The following is a 19,255-nucleotide window of genomic DNA, read 5'->3' as shown; positions in this document are numbered from 1 at the left end:
CTTCTAGCAGTGCGTGGGACTTGTTCTCTTAGTCCATCTATACTGACCTCCATCACGTTGCAAATTGAATATAATTTTTTTCTGCATCTACCTCTGAAAAAATATTTGGGCTTCTAGCTGTGTATGGGACTTGTTCTATTAGTCCATCTATACTGACCTCCATCAGGTTTCAAACTGAATATAATTTTTTTCTGCATCTACCTCTGAAAAAATATTTGGGCTTCTAGCTGTGTGTGGGACATGTTCTATTAGTCCATCTATACTGACCTCCATCAGGTTGCAAATTGAATATAATATTTTTCTGCATCTAGCTCTGAAAAAATATTTGGCCTTCTAGCAGTGTGTGGGACTTGTTCTATTAGTTCATCTATACTGACCTCCATCAGTTTGCAAATTGAATATAATTTTTTTCTGCATCTACCTCTGAAAAAATATTTGGGCTTCTAGCTGTGTGTGGGACTTGTTCTATTAGTCCATCTATACTGACCTCCATCAGGTTGCAAATTGAATATAATATTTTTCTGCATCTAGCTCTGAAAAAATAATTGGCCTTCTAGCAGTGTGTGGGACTTGTTCTATTAGTCCATCTATACTGACCTCCATCACGTTGCAAATTGAATTTAATTTTTTTCTGCATCTAGCTCTGAAAAAATATTTGGGCTTCTAGCAGTGTGTGGGACTTGTTCTATTAGACCATCTATACTGATCTCCATCAGTTTGCAAATTGAATATAATTTTTTTCTGCATCTAGCTCTGAAAAAATATTTGGCCTTCTAGCAGTGTGTGGGACTTGTTCTATTAGTCCATCTATACTGACTTCCATCAGGTTGCAAATTGAATATAATTTTTTTCTGCATCTAGCTCTGAAAAAATATTTGGCCTTCTAGCAGTGTGTGGGACTTGCTCTATTAGTCCATCTATACTGACCTCCATCACGTTGCAAGTTGAATATAATTTTTTTCTGCCTCTAGCTCTGAAAAAATATTTGGGCTTCTAGCAGTGTGTGGGACTTGTTCTATTAGTTCATCTATACTGACCTCCATCAGGTTGCAAACTGAATATAATTTTTTTCTGTATCTAGCTCCGAAAAAATATTTGGGCTTCTAGATTTGTGTGGGACTTGTTCTATTAGTCCATCTATACTGACCTCCATCAGGTTGCAAACTGAATATAATTTTTTTCTGCATCTAGCTCTGAAAAAATATTTGGCCTTCTATCAGTGTGTGGGACTTGTTCTATTAGTCCATCTATACTGACCTCCATCAGGTGGCAAATTGAATATAATATTTTTCAGCATCTAGCTCTGAAAAAATATTTGGCCTTCTAGGAGTGCGTGGGACTTGCTCTATTAGTCCATCTATACTGACCTCCATCAGTTTGCAAATTGAATATAATTTTTTTCTACATCTAGCTCTGAAAAAATATTTGTGCTTCTAGCTATGTGTGGGACTTGTTCTATTATTCCATCTATACTGACCTCCATCAGGTTTCAAATTGAATATAATTTTTTTCTGCATCTACCTCTGAAAAAATATTTAGGCTTCTAGCTGTGTGTGGGACTTGTTCTATTAGTCCATCTATACTGACCTCCATCAGGTTGCAAATTGAATATAATATTTTTCTGCATCTAGCTCAGAAAAATTATTTGGCCTTCTAGCAGTGTGTGGGACTTGTTCTATTAGTCCATCTATACTGACCTCCATCAGGTTGCAAATTGAATATAATTTTTTTCTGCATCTACCTCTGAAAAAATATTTGGGCTTCTAGCTGTGTGTGGGACTTGTTCTATTAGTCCATCTATACTGACCTCCATCAGGTTGCAAATTGAATATAATATTTTTCTGCATCTAGCTCTGAAAAAATAATTGGCCTTCTAGCAGTGTGTGGGACTTGTTCTATTAGTCCATCTATACTGACCTCCATCACATTGCAAATTGAATATAATTTTTTTCTGCATCTAGCTCTGAAAAAGTATTTGTCCTTCTAGCAGTGTGTGGGACTTGTTCTATTAGTCCATCTATACTGACCTCCATCAGGTTGCAAACTGAATATAATTTTTTTCTGCATCTAGCTCTGAAAAAATATTTGGCCTTCTAGCAGTGTGTGGAACTTGTTCTATTAGTCCATATATACTGACCTCCATCAGGTTGCAAATTGAATATAATATTTTTCAGCATCTAGCTCTGAAAAAATATTTGGCCTTCTAGGAGTGCGTGGGACTTGCTCTATTAGTCCATCTATACTGACCTCCATCAGGTTGCAAACTGAATATAATTTTTTTCTGCATCTAGCTCTGAAAAAATATTTGGCCTTCTAGCAGTGTGTGGGACTTGTTCTATTAGTCCATCTATACTGACCTCCATCACATTGCAAATTGAATATAATTTTTTTCTGCATCTAGCTATAAAAAAGTATTTGGGCTTACAGCAGTGTGTGGGACTTGTTCTATTAGTCCATCTATACTGACCTCCATCAAGTTGCAAACTGAATATAATTTTTTTCTGCATCTAGCTCTGAAAAAATATTTGGCCTTCTATCAGTGTGTGGGACTTGTTCTATTAGTCCATCTATACTGACCTCCATCAGGTGGCAAATTGAATATAATATTTTTCAGCATCTAGCTCTGAAAAAATATTTGGCCTTCTAGGAGTGCGTGGGACTTGCTCTATTAGTATATCTATACTGACCTCCATCAGGTTGCAAATTGAATATAATTTTTTTCTACATCTAGCTCTGAAAAAATATTTGTGCTTCTAGCTATGTGTGGGACTAGTTCTATTATTCCATCTATACTGACCTCCATCAGGTTTCAAACTGAATATAATTTTTTTCTGCATCTACCTCTGAAAAAATATTTAGGATTCTAGCTGTGTGTGGGACTTGTTCTATTAGTCCATCTATACTGACCTCCATCAGGTTGCAAATTGAATATAATATTTTTCTGCATCTAGCTCAGAAAAAATATTTGGCCTTCTAGCAGTGTGTGGGACTTGTTCTATTAGTCCATCTATACTGACCTCCATCAGGTTGCAAATTGAATATAATTTTTTTCTGCATCTACCTCTGAAAAAATATTTGGGCTTCTAGCTGTGTGTGGGACTTGTTCTATTAGTCCATCTATACTGACCTCCATCAGGTTGCAAATTGAATATAATATTTTTCTGCATCTAGCTCTGAAAAAATAATTGGCCTTCTAGCAGTGTGTGGGACTTGTTCTATTAGTCCATCTATACTGACCTCCATCACATTGCAAATTGAATATAATTTTTTTCTGCATCTAGCTCTGAAAAAGTATTTCGGCTTCTAGAAGTGTGTGGGACTTGTTCTATTAGTCCATCTATACTGACCTCCATCAGGTTGCAAACTGAATATAATTTTTTTCTGCATCTAGCTCTGAAAAAATATTTGGCCTTCTAGCAGTGTGTGGGACTTGTTCTATTAGTCCATCTATACTGACCTCCATCAGGTTGCAAATTGAATATAATATTTTTCAGCATCTAGCTCTGAAAAAATATTTGGCCTTCTAGGAGTGCGTGGGACTTGCTCTATTAGTCCATCTATACTGACCTCCATCAGGTTGCAAACTGAATATAATTTTTTTCTGCATCTAGCTCTGAAAAAATATTTGGCCTTCTAGCAGTGTGTGGGACTTGTTCTATTAGTCCATCTATACTGACCTCCATCACATTGCAAATTGAATATAATTTTTTTCTGCATCTAGCTATAAAAAAGTATTTGGGCTTACAGCAGTGTGTGGGACTTGTTCTATTAGTCCATCTATACTGACCTCCATCAGGTTGCAAACTGAATATAATTTTTTTCTGCATCTAGCTCTGAAAAAATATTTGGCCTTCTAGGAGTGCGTGGGACTTGCTCTATTAGTATATCTATACTGACCTCCATCAGGTTGCAAATTGAATATAATTTTTTTCTACATCTAGCTCTGAAAAAATATTTGTGCTTCTAGCTATGTGTGGGACTATTTCTATTATTCCATCTATACTGACCTCCATCAGGTTTCAAATTGAATATAATTTTTTTCTGCATCTACCTCTGAAAAAATATTTAGGATTCTAGCTGTGTGTGGGACTTGTTCTATTAGTCCATCTATACTGACCTCCATCAGGTTGCAAATTGAATATAATATTTTTCTGCATCTAGCTCAGAAAAAATATTTGGCCTTCTAGGAGTGCGTGGGACTTGCTCTATTAGTCCATCTATACTGACCTCCATCAGGTTGCAAATTGAATATAATTTTTTTCTACATCTAGCTCTGAAAAAATATTTGTGCTTCTAGCTATGTGTGGGACTTGTTCTATTATTCCATCTATACTGACCTCCATCAGGTTTCAAATTGAATATAATTTTTTTCTGCATCTACCTCTGAAAAAATATTTAGGCTTCTAGCTGTGTGTGGGACTTGTTCTATTAGTCCATCTATACTGACCTCCATCAGGTTGCAAATTGAATATAATATTTTTCTGCATCTAGCTCTGAAAAAATAATTGGCCTTCTAGCAGTGTGTGGGACTTGTTCTATTAGTCCATCTATACTGACCTCCATCACATTGCAAATTGAATATAATTTTTTTCTGCATCTAGCTCTGAAAAAGTATTTGGGCTTCTAGCAGTGTGTGGGACTTGTTCTATTAGTCCATCTATACTGACCTCCATCAGGTTGCAAACTGAATATAATTTTTTTCTGCATCTAGCTCTGAAAAAATATTTGGCCTTCTAGCAGTGTGTGGGACTTGTTCTATTAGTCCATCTATACTGACCTCCATCAGGTTGCAAATTGAATATAATATTTTTCAGCATCTAGCTCTGAAAAAATATTTGGCCTTCTAGGAGTGCGTGGGACTTGCTCTATTAGTCCATCTATACTGACCTCCATCAGGTTGCAAATTGAATATAATTTTTTTCTACATCTAGCTCTGAAAAAATATTTGGGCTTCTAGCTATGTGTGGGACTTGTTCTATTAGTCCATCTATACTGACCTCCATCAGGTTTCAAACTGAATATAATTTTTTTCTGCATCTACCTCTGAAAAAATATTTAGGCTTCTAGCTAGGTTTGGGACTTGTTCTATTAATCCATCTATACTGACCTCCATCAGGTTGAAAATTGAATATAATATTTTTCTGCATCTAGCTCTGAAAAAATATTTGGCCTTCTAGCAGTGTGTGGGACTTGTTCTATTAGTCCATCTATACTGACCTCCATCAGGTTGCAAATTGAATATAATTTTTTTCTGCATCTAGCTCAGAAAAAATATTTGGCCTTCTAGCAGTGTGTGGGACTTGTTCTATTAGTCCATCTATACTGACCTCCATCAGGTTGCAAATTGAATATAATATTTTTCTGCATCTAACTCTGAAAAAATAATTGGCCTTCTAGCAGTGTGTGGGACTTGTTCTATTAGTCCATCTATACTGACCTCCATCACGTTGCAAATTGAATTTAATTTTTTTCTGCATCTAGCTCTGAAAAAATATTTGGGCTTCTAGCAGTGTGTGGGACTTGTTCTATTAGACCATCTATACTGACCTCCATCAGGTTGCAAACTGAATATAATTTTTTTCTGCATCTAGCTCTGAAAAAATATTTGGGTTTCTAGCTGTGTGTGGGACTTGTTCTATTAGTCCATCTATACTGACCTCCATCAGGTTGCAAATTGAATATAATATTTTTCTGCATCTAGCTCTAAAAAAATATTTGGCCTTCTAGCAGTGTGTGGGACTTGTTCTATTAGTCCACCTATACTGACCTCCATCAGGTTGCAAATTGAATATAATATTTTTCTGCATCTAGCTCTGAAAAAATATTTGGCCTTCTAGTAGTGTGTGGGACTTGTTCTATTAGTCCATCTATACTGACCTCCATCAGGTTGCAAATTGAATATAATATTTTTCTGCATCTAGCTCTGAAAAAATATTTGGGCTTCTAGCAGTGTGTGGGACTTGTTCTATTAGTCCATCTATACTGACCTCCATCAGGTTGCAAATTGAATATATTTTTTTTCTGCATCTACCTCTGAAAAAATATTTGGGCTTCTAGCTGTGTGTGGGACTTGTTCTATTAGTCCATCTATACTGACCTCCATCAGGTTGCAAATTGAATATAATATTTTTCTGCATCTAGCTCTGAAAAAATATTTGGCCTTCTAGCAGTGTGTGGGACTTGTTCCATTAGTCCATCTATACTGACCTCCATCAGGTTGCAAATTGAATATAATTTTTTTCTGCATCTAGCTCTGAAAAAATATTTGGCCTTCTAGCAGTGTGTGGGACTTGTTCTATTAGTCCATCTATACTGACCTCCATCACATTGCAATTTGAATATAATATTTTTCTGCATCTAGCTCTGAAAAAGTATTTGGGCTTCTAGCAGTGTGTGGGACTTGTTCTATTAGTCCATCTATACTGACCTCCATCAGGTTGCAAACTGAATATAATTTTTTTCTGCATCTAGCTCTGAAAAAATATTTGGCCTTCTAGAAGTGTGTGGGACTTGTTCTATTAGTCCATCTATACTGACCTCCATCAGGTTGCAAATTGAATATAATATTTTTCAGCATCTAGCTCTGAAAAAATATTTGGCCTTCTAGGAGTGCGTGGGACTTGCTCTATTAGTCCAGCTATACTGACCTCCATCAGGTTGCAAATTGAATATAATTTTTTTCTGCATCTAGCTCTGAAAAATATTTGGCCTTCTAGCAGTGTGTTGGACTTGTTCTATTAGTCCATCTATACTGACCTCCATCACATTGCAAATTGAATATAATTTTTTTCTGCATCTAGCTCTGAAAAAGTAATTGGGCTTCTAGCAGTGTGTGGGACTTGTTCTATTAGTCCATCTATACTGACCTCCATCAGGTTGCAAATGAAAATAATTTTTTTCTGCATCTAGCTCTGGAAAAATATATGGCCTTCTAGCAGTGTGTGGGACTTGTTCTATTAGTCCATCTATACTGACCTCCATCAGGTTGCAAATTGAATATAATATTTTTCAGCATCTAGCTCTGAAAAAATATTTGGCCTTCTAGGAGTGCGTGGGACTTGCTCTATTAGTCCATCTATACTGACCTCCATCAGGTTGCAAATTGAATATAATTTTTTTCTGCATCTAGCTCTGAAAAAATATTTGGCCTTCTAGCAGTGTGTGTGACTTGTTCTATTAGTCCATCTATACTGACTTCCATCAGGTTGCAAATTAAATACAATTTTTTTCTGCATCTAGCTCTGAAAAAATATTTGGCCTTCTAGCAGTGTTTGGGACTTGTTCTATTAGTCCATCTATACTGACCTCCATCAGGTTGCACATTGAATATAATATTTTTCTGCATCTAGCTCTGAAAAAATATTTGGCCTTCTAGCAGTGTGTGGGACTTGCTCTATTAGTCCATCTATACTGACCTCCATCAGGTTGCAAATTGAATATAATATTTTACTGCATCTAGCTCGGAAAAAATATTTGGACTTCTAGCTATGTGTGGGACTTGTTCTATTAGTCCATCTATACTGACCTCCATCAGGTTGCAAACTGAATATAATTTTTTTCTGCATCTACCTCTGAAAAAATATTTGGGCTTCTAGCTGTGTGTGGGACTTTTTCTATTAGTCCATCTATACTGACCTCCATCAGGTTGCAAATTGAATATAATATTTTTCTGCATCTAGCTCTGAAAAAATAATTTGCCTTCTAGCAGTGTGTTGGACTTGTTCTATTAGTCCATCTATACTGACCTCCATCACGTTGCAAATTGTATTTAATTTTTTTCTGCATCTAGCTCTGAAAAAATATTTGGGCTTCTAGCAGTGTGTGGGACTTGTTCTATTAGTCCATCTATACTGACCTCCATCAGGTTGCAAATTGAATATAATTTTTTTCTGCATCTAGCTCTGAAAAAATATTTGGCCTTCTAGCAGTGTGTGGGACTTGTTCTATTAGTCCATCTATACTGACCTCCATCAGGTTGCAAATTGAATATAACTTTTTTCTGCATCTAGCTCTGAAAAAATATTTGGGCTTCTAGCAGTGTGTGGGACTTGTTCTATTAGTATATCTATACTGACCTCCATCAGGTTGCAAATTGAATATAATTTTTTTCTGCATCTAGCTCTGAAAAAATATTTGGCCTTCTAGCAGTGTGTGGGACTTGTTCTATTAGTCCATCTATACTGACCTCCATCAGGTTGCAAATTGAATATAATTTTTTTCTACATCTACCTCTGAAAAAATATTTGGGCTTCTAGCTGTGTGTGGGACTTGTTCTATTAGACCATCTATACTGACCTCCATCAGGTTGCAAACTGAATATAATTTTTTTCTGCATCTAGTTCTGAAAAAATATTTGGGCTTCTAGCTGTGTGTGGGACTTGTTCTATTAGTCCATCCATACTGACCTCCATCAGGTTGCAAATTGAATATAATATTTTTCTGCATCTAGCTCTAAAAAAATATTTGGCCTTCTAGCAGTGTGTGGGACTTGTTCTATTAGTCCATCTATACTGACCTCCATCAGGTTGCAAATTGAATATAATATTTTTCTGCATCTAGCTCTGAAAAAATATTTGGCCTTCTAGTAGTGTGTGGGACTTGTTCTATTAGTCCATCTATGCTGACCTCCATCAGGTTGCAAATTGAATATAATATTTTTCTGCATCTAGCTCTGAAAAAATATTTGGCCTTCTAGCAGTGTGTGGCACTTGTTCTATTAGTCCATCTATACTGACCTCCATCAGGTTGCAAATTGAATATATTTTTTTTCTGCATCCACCTCTGAAAAAATATTTGGGCTTCTAGCTGTGTGAGGGACTTGTTCTATTAGTCCATCTATACTGACCTCCATCAGGTTGCAAATTGAATATAATATTTTTCTGCATCTAGCTCTGAAAAAATATTTGGCCTTCTAGCAGTGTGTGGGACTTGTTCCATTAGTCCATCTATACTGACCTCCATCAGGTTGCAAATTGAATATAATTTTTTTCTGCATCTAGCTCTGAAAAAATATTTGGCCTTCTAGCAGTGTGTGGGACTTGTTCTATTAGTCCATCTATACTGACCTCCATCACATTGCAATTTGAATATAATTTTTTTCTGCATCTAGCTTTGAAAAAGTATTTGGGCTTCTAGCAGTGTGTGGGACTTGTTCTATTAGTCCATCTATACTGACCTCCATCAGGTTGCAAACTGAATATAATTTTTTTCTGCATCTAGCTCTGAAAAAATATTTGGCCTTCTAGAAGTGTGTGGGACTTGTTCTATTAGTCCATCTATACTGACCTCCATCAGGTTGCAAATTGAATATAATATTTTTCAGCATCTAGCTCTGAAAAAATATTTGGCCTTCTAGGAGTGCGTGGGACTTGCTCTATTAGTCCATCTATACTGACCTCCATCAGGTTGCAAATTGAATATAATTTTTTTCTGCATCTAGTTCTGAAAAATATTTGGCCTTCTAGCAGTGTGTGGGACTTGTTCCATTAGTCCATCTATACTGACCTCCATCACATTGCAAATCGAATATAATTTTTTTCTGCATCTAGCTCTGAAAAAGTAATTGGGCTTCTAGCAGTGTGTGGGACTTGTTCTATTAGTCCATCTATACTGACCTCCATCAGGTTGCAAACGGAAAATAATTTTTTTCTGCATCTAGCTCTGGAAAAATATATGGCCTTCTAGCAGTGTGTGGGACTTGTTCTATTAGTCCATCTATACTGACCTCCATCAGGTTGCAAATTGAATATAATATTTTTCTGCATCTAGCTCTAAAAAAATATTTGGCCTTCTAGCAGTGTGTGGGACTTGTTCTATTAGTCCATCTATACTGACCTCCATCAGGTTGCAAATTGAATATAATATTTTTCTGCATCTAGCTCTGAAAAAATATTTGGCCTTCTAGTAGTGTGTGGGACTTGTTCTATTAGTCCATCTATGCTGACCTCCATCAGGTTGCAAATTGAATATAATATTTTTCTGCATCTAGCTCTGAAAAAATATTTGGCCTTCTAGCAGTGTGTGGGACTTGTTCCATTAGTCCATCTATACTGACCTCCATCAGGTTGCAAATTGAATATAATTTTTTTCTGCATCTAGCTCTGAAAAAATATTTGGCCTTCTAGCAGTGTGTGGGACTTGTTCTATTAGTCCATCTATACTGACCTCCATCACATTGCAATTTGAATATAATTTTTTTCTGCATCTAGCTCTGAAAAAGTATTTGGGCTTCTAGCAGTGTGTGGGACTTGTTCTATTAGTCCATCTATACTGACCTCCATCAGGTTGCAAACTGAATATAATTTTTTTCTGCATCTAGCTCTGAAAAAATATTTGGCCTTCTAGAAGTGTGTGGGACTTGTTCTATTAGTCCATCTATACTGACCTCCATCAGGTTGCAAATTGAATATAATATTTTTCAGCATCTAGCTCTGAAAAAATATTTGGCCTTCTAGGAGTGCGTGGGACTTGCTCTATTAGTCCATCTATACTGACCTCCATCAGGTTGCAAATTGAATATAATTTTTTTCTGCATCTAGTTCTGAAAAATATTTGGCCTTCTAGCAGTGTGTGGGACTTGTTCCATTAGTCCATCTATACTGACCTCCATCACATTGCAAATCGAATATAATTTTTTTCTGCATCTAGCTCTGAAAAAGTAATTGGGCTTCTAGCAGTGTGTGGGACTTGTTCTATTAGTCCATCTATACTGACCTCCATCAGGTTGCAAACGGAAAATAATTTTTTTCTGCATCTAGCTCTGGAAAAATATATGGCCTTCTAGCAGTGTGTGGGACTTGTTCTATTAGTCCATCTATACTGACCTCCATCAGGTTGCAAATTGAATATAATATTTTTCAGCATCTAGCTCTGAAAAAATATTTGGCCTTCTAGGAGTGCGTGGGACTTGCTCTATTAGTCCATCTATACTGACCTCCATCAGGTTGCAAATTGAATATAATTTTTTTCTGCATCTAGCTCTGAAAAAATATTTGGCCTTCTAGCAGTGTGTGGGACTTGTTCTATTAGTCCATCTATACTGACTTCCATCAGGTTGCAAATTAAATACAATTTTTTACTGCATCTAGCTCTGAAAAAATATTTGGCCTTCTGTCAGTGTGTGGGACTTGTTCTATTAGTCCATCTATACTGACCTCCATCAGGTTGCAAATTGAATATAATATTTTTCTGCATCTAGCTCTGAAAAAATATTTGGCCTTCTAGCAGTGTGTGGGACTTGCTCTATTAGTCCATCTCTACTGACCTCCATCACGTTGCAAATTGAAAATAATTTTTTTATGCATCTAGCTCTGAAAAAATATTTGGCCTTCTAGCAGTGTGTGGGACTTGTTCTATTAGTCCATCTATACTGACCTCCATCAGGTTGCAAACTGAATATAATTTTTTTCTGCATCTAGCTCTGAAAAAATATTTGGGCTTCTAGCTGTGTGTGGGACTTGTTCTATTAGTCCATCTATACTGACTTCCATCAGGTTGCAAATTGAATATAATATTTTTCTGCATCTAGCTCTGAAAAAATATTTGGCCTTCTAGGAGTGCGTGGGACTTGCTCTATTAGTATATCTATACTGACCTCCATCAGGTTGCAAATTGAATATAATTTTTTTCTACATCTAGCTCTGAAAAAATATTTGTGCTTCCAGCTATGTGTGGGACTATTTCTATTATTCCATCTATACTGACCTCCATCAGGTTTCAAATTGAATATAATTTTTTTCTGCATCTACCTCTGAAAAAATATTTAGGATTCTAGCTGTGTGTGGGACTTGTTCTATTAGTCCATCTATACTGACCTCCATCAGGTTGCAAATTGAATATAATATTTTTCTGCATCTAGCTCAGAAAAAATATTTGGCCTTCTAGGAGTGCGTGGGACTTGTTCTATTAGTCCATCTATACTGACCTCCATCAGGTTGCAAATTGAATATAATATTTTACTGCATCTAGCTCGGAAAACATATTTGGACTTCTAGCTATGTGTGGGACTTGTTCTATTAGTCCATCTATACTGACCTCCATCAGGTTGCAAACTGAATATAATTTTTCTCTGCATCTACCTCTGAAAAAATATTTGGGCTTCTAGCTGTGTGTGGGACTTTTTCTATTAGTCCATCTATACTGACCTCCATCAGGTTGCAAATTGAATATAATATTTTTCTGCATCTAGCTCTGAAAAAATAATTGGCCTTCTAGCTGTGTGTTGGACTTGTTCTATTAGTCCATCTATACTGACCTCCATCACGTTGCAAATTGTATTTAATTTTTTTCTGCATCTAGCTCTGAAAAAATATTTGGGCTTCTAGCAGTGTGTGGGACTTGTTCTATTAGTCCATCTATACTGACCTCCATCAGGTTGCAAATTGAATATAATTTTTTTCTGCATCTAGCTCTGAAAAAATATTTGGCCTTCTAGCAGTGTGTGGGACTTGTTCTATTAGTCCATCTATACTGACCTCCATCAGGTTGCAAATTGAATATCATTTTTTTCTGCATCTAGCTCTGAAAAAATATTTGGCCTTCTAGCAGTGTGTGAGACTTGTTCTATTAGTCCATCTATACTGACCTCCATCAGGTTGCAAATTGAATATAATTTTTTTCTGCATCTAGCTCTGAAAAAATATTTGGCCTTCTAGCAGTGTGTGGGACTTGTTCTATTAGTCCACCTATACTGACCTCCATCAGGTTGCAAATTGAATATAATCTTTTTCTGCATCTAGCTCTGAAAAAAATATTTGGCCTTCTAGCAGTGTGTGGGACTTGTTCTATTAGTCCATCTATACTGACCTCCATCAGGTTGCAAATTAAATATAATTTTTTTCTGCATCTACCTCTGAAAAAATATTTGGCCTTCTAGCAGTGCGTGGGACTTGTTCTATTAGTCCATCTATACTGACCTCCATCAGGTCGCAAATTGAATATAATTTTTTTCTGCATCTAGCTCTGAAAAAATATTTGGCCTTCTAGCAGTGTGTGGGACTTGCTCTATTAGTCCATCTATACTGACCTCCATCAGGTTGCAAATTAAATATAATTTTTTTCTGCATCTACCTCTGAAAAAATATTTGGCCTTCTAGCAGTGCGTGGGACTTGCTCTATTAGTCCATCTATACTGACCTCCATCAGGTTGCAAACTGAATATAGTTTTTTTCTGCATCTAGCTCTGAAAAAATATTTGGGCATCTAGCTTTGTGTGGGACTAGTTCTATTAGTCCATCTATACTGACCTCCATCAGGTTGCAAATTGAATATAATATTTTTCTGCATCTAGCTCTGAAAAAATATTTGGCCTTCTAGCAGTGTGCGGGACTTGTTCTATTAGTCCATCTATACTGACCTCCATCAGGTTGCAAATTGAATATAATATTTTACTGCATCTAGCTCGGAAAACATATTTGGACTTCTAGCTATGTGTGGGACTTGTTCTATTAGTCCATCTATACTGACCTCCATCAGGTTGCAAATTGAATATAATATTTTTCTGCATCTAGCTCTGAAAAAATAATTGGCCTTCTAGCAGTGTGTTGGACTTGTTCTATTAGTCCATCTATACTGACCTCCATCACGTTGCAAATTGTATTTAATTTTTTTCTGCATCTAGCTCTGAAAAAATATTTGGGCTTCTAGCAGTGTGTGGGACTTGTTCTATTAGTCCATCTATACTGACCTCCATCAGGTTGCAAATTGAATATAATTTTTTTCTGCATCTAGCTCTGAAAAAATATTTGGCCTTCTAGCAGTGTGTGGGACTTGTTCTATTAGTCCATCTATACTGACCTCCATCAGGTTGCAAATTGAATATCATTTTTTTCTGCATCTAGCTCTGAAAAAATATTTGGCCTTCTAGCAGTGTGTGAGACTTGTTCTATTAGTCCATCTATACTGACCTCCATCAGGTTGCAAATTGAATATAATTTTTTTCTGCATCTAGCTCTGAAAAAATATTTGGCCTTCTAGCAGTGTGTGGGACTTGTTGTATTAGTCCACCTATACTGACCTCCATCAGGTTGCAAATTGAATATAATCTTTTTCTGCATCTACCTCTGAAAAAATATTTGGGCTTCTAGCTGTGTGTGGGACTTGGTCTATTAGTCCATCTATACAGACCTCCATCAGGTTGCAAATTGAATATAATATTTTTCTGCATCTAGCTCTGAAAAAAATATTTGGCCTTCTAGCAGTGTGTGGGACTTGTTCTATTAGTCCATCTATACTGACCTCCATCAGGTTGCAAATTGAATATAATATTTTTCTGCATCTAGCTCTGAAAAATATTTGGCCTTCTAGCAGTGTGTGGGACTTGTTCTATTAGTCCATCTATACTGACCTCCATCAGGTTGCAAATTGAATATAATTTTTTTCTGCATCTAGCTCTGAAAAAATATTTGGCCTTCTAGCAGTGTGTGGGACTTGTTCTATTAGTCCATCTATACTGACCTCCATCAGGTTGCAAAGTAAATATAATTTTTTTCTGCATCTACCTCTGAAAAAATATTTGGCCTTCTAGCAGTGCGTGGGACTTGTTCTATTAGTCCATCTATACTGACCTCCATCACGTCGCAAATTGAATATAATTTTTTTCTGCATCTAGCTCTGAAAAAATATTTGGCCTTCTAGCAGTGTGTGGGACTTGCTCTATTAGTCCATCTATACTGACCTCCATCAGGTTGCAAATTAAATATAATTTTTTTCTGCATCTACCTCTGAAAAAATATTTGGCCTTCTAGCAGTGTGTGGGACTTGCTCTATTAGTCCATCTATACTGACCTCCATCAGGTTGCAAATTAAATATAATTTTTTTCTGCATCTAGCTCTGAAAAAATATTTTAGGCTTCTAGCTGTTTGTGGGACTTGTTCTATTAGTCCATCTATACTGACCTCCATCAGGTTGCAAACTGAATATAATTTTTTTCTGCATCTAGCTTTGAAAAAATATTTGGCCTTCTAGCAGTGTGTGGGACTTGTTCTATTAGTCCATCTATACTGACCTCCATCAGGTTGCAAATTGAGTATAATATTTTTCTGCATCTAGCTCTGAAAAAATATTTGGGCTTCTAGCTGTGTGTGGGACTTGTTATATTAGTCCATCTATACTGACCTCCATCAGGTTGCAAATTGAATATAATATTTTTCTGCAACTAGCTCTGAAAAAATATTTGGCCTTCTAGCAGTGTGTGGGACTTGTTCTATTAGTCCATCTATACTGACCTCCATCAGGTTCCAAATTGAATATAATATTTTACTGCATCTAGCTCGGAAAACATATTTGGACTTCTAGCTATGTGTGGGACTTGTTCTATTAGTCCATCTATACTGACCTCCATCAGGTTGCAAACTGAATATAATTTTTCTCTGCATCTACCTCTGAAAAAATATTTGGGCTTCTAGCTGTGTGTGGGACTTTTTCTATTAGTCCATCTATACTGACCTCCATCAGGTTGCAAATTGAATATAATATTTTTCTGCATCTAGCTCTGAAAAAATAATTGGCCTTCTAGCAGTGTGTTGGACTTGTTCTATTAGTCCATCTATACTGACCTCCATCAGGTTGCAAATTGAGTATAATATTTTTCTGCATCTAGCTCTGAAAAAATATTTGGGCTTCTAGCTGTGTGTGGGACTTGTTCTATTAGTCCATCTATACTGACCTCGATCAGGTTGCAAATTGAATATAATTTTTTTCTGCATCTAGCTCTGAAAAAATATTTGGTCTTCTAGCAGTGTGTGGGACTTGTTCTATTAGTCCATCTATACTGACCTCCATCACGTTGCAAATTGTATTTAATTTTTTTCTGCATCTAGCTCTGAAAAAATATTGGGCTTCCAGCAGTGTGTGAGACTTGTTCTATTAGTCCATCTATACTGACCTCCATCAGGTTGCAAATTGAATATAATTTTTTTCTGCATCTAGCTCTGAAAAAATATTTGGCCTTCTAGCAGTGTGTGGGACTTGCTCTATTAGTCCATCTATACTGACCTCCATCACGTTGCAAATTGAATATAACTTTTTTCTGCATCTAGCTCTGAAAAAATATTTGGGCTTCTAGCAGTGTGTGGGACTAGTTCTATTAGTTCATCTATACTGACCTCCATCAGGTTGCAAACTGAATATAATTTTTTTCTACATCTAGCTCTGAAAAAATATTTGGCCTTCTAGTAGTGTGTGGGACTTGTTCTATTAGTCCATCGATACTGACCTCCATCAGGTTGCAAATTGAATATAATATTTTTCTGCATCTAGCTCTGAAAAAATATTTGGCCTTCTAGCAGTGTGTGGGACTTGTTCTATTAGTCCATCTATACTGACCTCCATCAGGTTGCAAATTAAATATAATTTTTTTCTGCATCTACCTCTGAAAAAATATTTGGCCTTCTAGCAGTGCGTGGGACTTGTTCTATTAGTCCATCTATACTGACCTCCATCAGGTCGCAAATTGAAGATAATTTTTTTCTGCATCTAGCTCTGAAAAAATATTTGGCCTTCTAGCAGTGTGTGGGACTTGCTCTATTAGTCCATCTATACTGACCTCCATCAGGTTGCAAATTAAATATAATTTTTTTCTGCATCTACCTCTGAAAAAATATTTGGCCTTCTAGCAGTGCGTGGGACTTGCTCTATTAGTCCATCTATACTGACCTCCATCAGGTTGCAAACTGTTTATAGTTTTTTTCTGCATCTAGCTCTGAAAAAATATTTGGGCATCTAGCTTTGTGTGGGACTAGTTCTATTAGTCCATCTATACTGACCTCCATCAGGTTGCAAATTGAATATAATATTTTTCTGCATCTAGCTCTGAAAAAATATTTGGCCTTCTAGCAGTGTGCGGGACTTGTTCTATTAGTCCATCTATACTGACCTCCATCAGGTTGCAAATTGAATATAATATTTTTCTGCATCTAGCTCTGAAAAAATATTTGGCCTTCTAGTAGTGTGTGGGACTTGTTCTATTAGTCCATCTATACTGACCTCCATCAGGTTGCAAATTGAATATAATATTTTTCTGCATCTAGCTCTGAAAAAATATTTGGCCTTCTAGCAGTGTGTGGGACTTGTTCTATTAGTCCATCTATACTGACCTCCATCACGTTGCAAATTGAATATAATATTTTTCTGCATCTAGCTCTGAAAAAATATTTGGCCTTCTAGCTGTGTGTGGGACTTGTTCTATTAGTCCATCTATACTGACCTCCATCAGGTTGCAAATTGAATATAATATTTTTCTGCATCTAGCTCTGAAAAAATATTTGGCCTTCTAGCAGTGTGTGGGACTTGTTCTATTAGTCCATCTATACTGACCTCCATCAGGTTGCAAATTGAATATAATTTTTTTCTGCATCTACCTCTGAAAAAATATTTGGGCTTCTAGCTGTGTGTGGGACTTGTTCTATTAGTCCATCTATACTGACCTCCATCAGGTTGCAAATTGAATATAATATTTTTCTGCATCCAGCTCTGAATAAATATTTGGCCTTCTAGCAGTGTTTGGGACTTGTTCTATTAGTCCATCTATACTGACCTCCAACAGGTTGCAAACTGAATATAATATTTTTCTGCATCTACCTCTGAAAAAATATTTGGCCTTCTAGCAGTGTGTGGGACTTGTTCTATTAGTCCATCTATACTGACCTCTATCAGGTTGCAAATTAAATATAATTTTTTTCTGCATCTAGCTCTGAAAAAATATTTGGGCTTCTAGCTGTTTGTGGGACTTGTTCTATTAGTCCATCTATACTGACCTCCATCAGGTTGCAAACTGAATATAATTTTTTTCTGCATCTAGCTTTGAAAAAATATTTGGCCTTCTAGCAGTGTGTGGGACTTGTTCTATTAGTCGATCTATACTGACCTCCATCAGGTTGCAAATTGAGTATAATATTTTTCTGCATCTAGCTCTGAAAAAATATTTGGCCTTCTAGCAGTGTGTGGGACTTGTTCTATTAGTCCATCTATACTGACCTCAATCAGGTTGAAAATTGAATATAAAATTTTTCTGCATCTAGCTCTGAAAAAATATTTGGCCTTCTAGTAGCGTGTGGGACTTGTTCTATTAGTCCATCTATACTGACCTCCATCAGGTTGCAAATTGAATATAATATTTTTCTGCATCTAGCTCTGAAAAAATATTTGGCCTTCTAGCAGTGTGTGGAACTTGTTCTATTAGTCCATCTATACTGACCTCCATCAGGTTGCAAATTGAATATAATTTTTTTCTGCATCTAGCTCTGAAAAAATATTTGTCCTTCTAGCAGTGTGTGGGACTTGCTCTATTAGTCCATCTATACTGACCTCCATCACGTTGCAAATTGAATATAACTTTTTTCTGCATCTAGCTCTGAAAAAATATTTGGGCTTCTAGCAGTGTGTGGGACTAGTTCTATTAGTTCATCTATACTGATCTCCATCAGGTTGCAAACTGAATATAATTTTTTTCTACATCTAGCTCTGAAAAAATATTTGGCCTTCTAGCAGTGTGTGGGACTTGTTCTATTAGTCCACCTATACTGACCTCCATCAGGTTGCAAATTGAATATAATCTTTTTCTGCATCTACCTCTGAAAAAATATTTGGGCTTCTAGCTGTGTGTGGGACTTGTTCTATTAGTCCATCTATACTGACCTCCATCAGGTTGCAAATTGAATATAATATTTTTCTGCATCTAGCTCTGAAAAAAATATTTGGCCTTCTAGCAGTGTGTGGGACTTGTTCCATTAGTCCATCTATACTGACCTCCATCAGGTTGCAAATTGAATATAATATTTTTCTGCATCTAGCTCTGAAAAAATATTTGGCCTTCTAGCAGTGTGTGGGACTTGTTCTATTAGTCCATCTATACTGACCTCCATCAGGTTGCAAATTGAATATAATTTTTTTCTGCATCTAGCTCTGAAAAAATATTTGGCCTTCTAGCAGTGTGTGGGACTTGTTCTATTAGTCCATCTATACTGACCTCCATCAGGTTGCAAATTAAATATAAATTTTTTCTGCATCTAGCTCTGAAAAAATATTTTTCCTTCTATCAGTGTGTGGGACTTGTTCTATTAGTCCATCTATACTGACCTCCATCAGGTTGCAAATTGAAAATAATTTTTTTCTGCATCTACCTCTGAAAAAATATTTGGCCTTCTAGCAGTGCGTGGGACTTGTTCTATTAGTCCATCTATACTGACCTCCATCAGGTTGCAAATTGAATATAATTTTTTTCTGCATCTAGCTCTGAAAATATATTTGGCCTTCAAG

The sequence above is a fragment of the Phyllobates terribilis genome, unplaced genomic scaffold, assembly GCF_046119375.1.
Source record: "Phyllobates terribilis strain yellow unplaced genomic scaffold, ASM4611937v1 Scaffold_2__4_contigs__length_985480577, whole genome shotgun sequence".
Classification (NCBI taxonomy): domain Eukaryota; kingdom Metazoa; phylum Chordata; class Amphibia; order Anura; family Dendrobatidae; genus Phyllobates; species Phyllobates terribilis.
The sequence above is the reverse complement of the archived record's forward strand: the minus strand, read 5'-3'. Positions refer to the sequence as shown.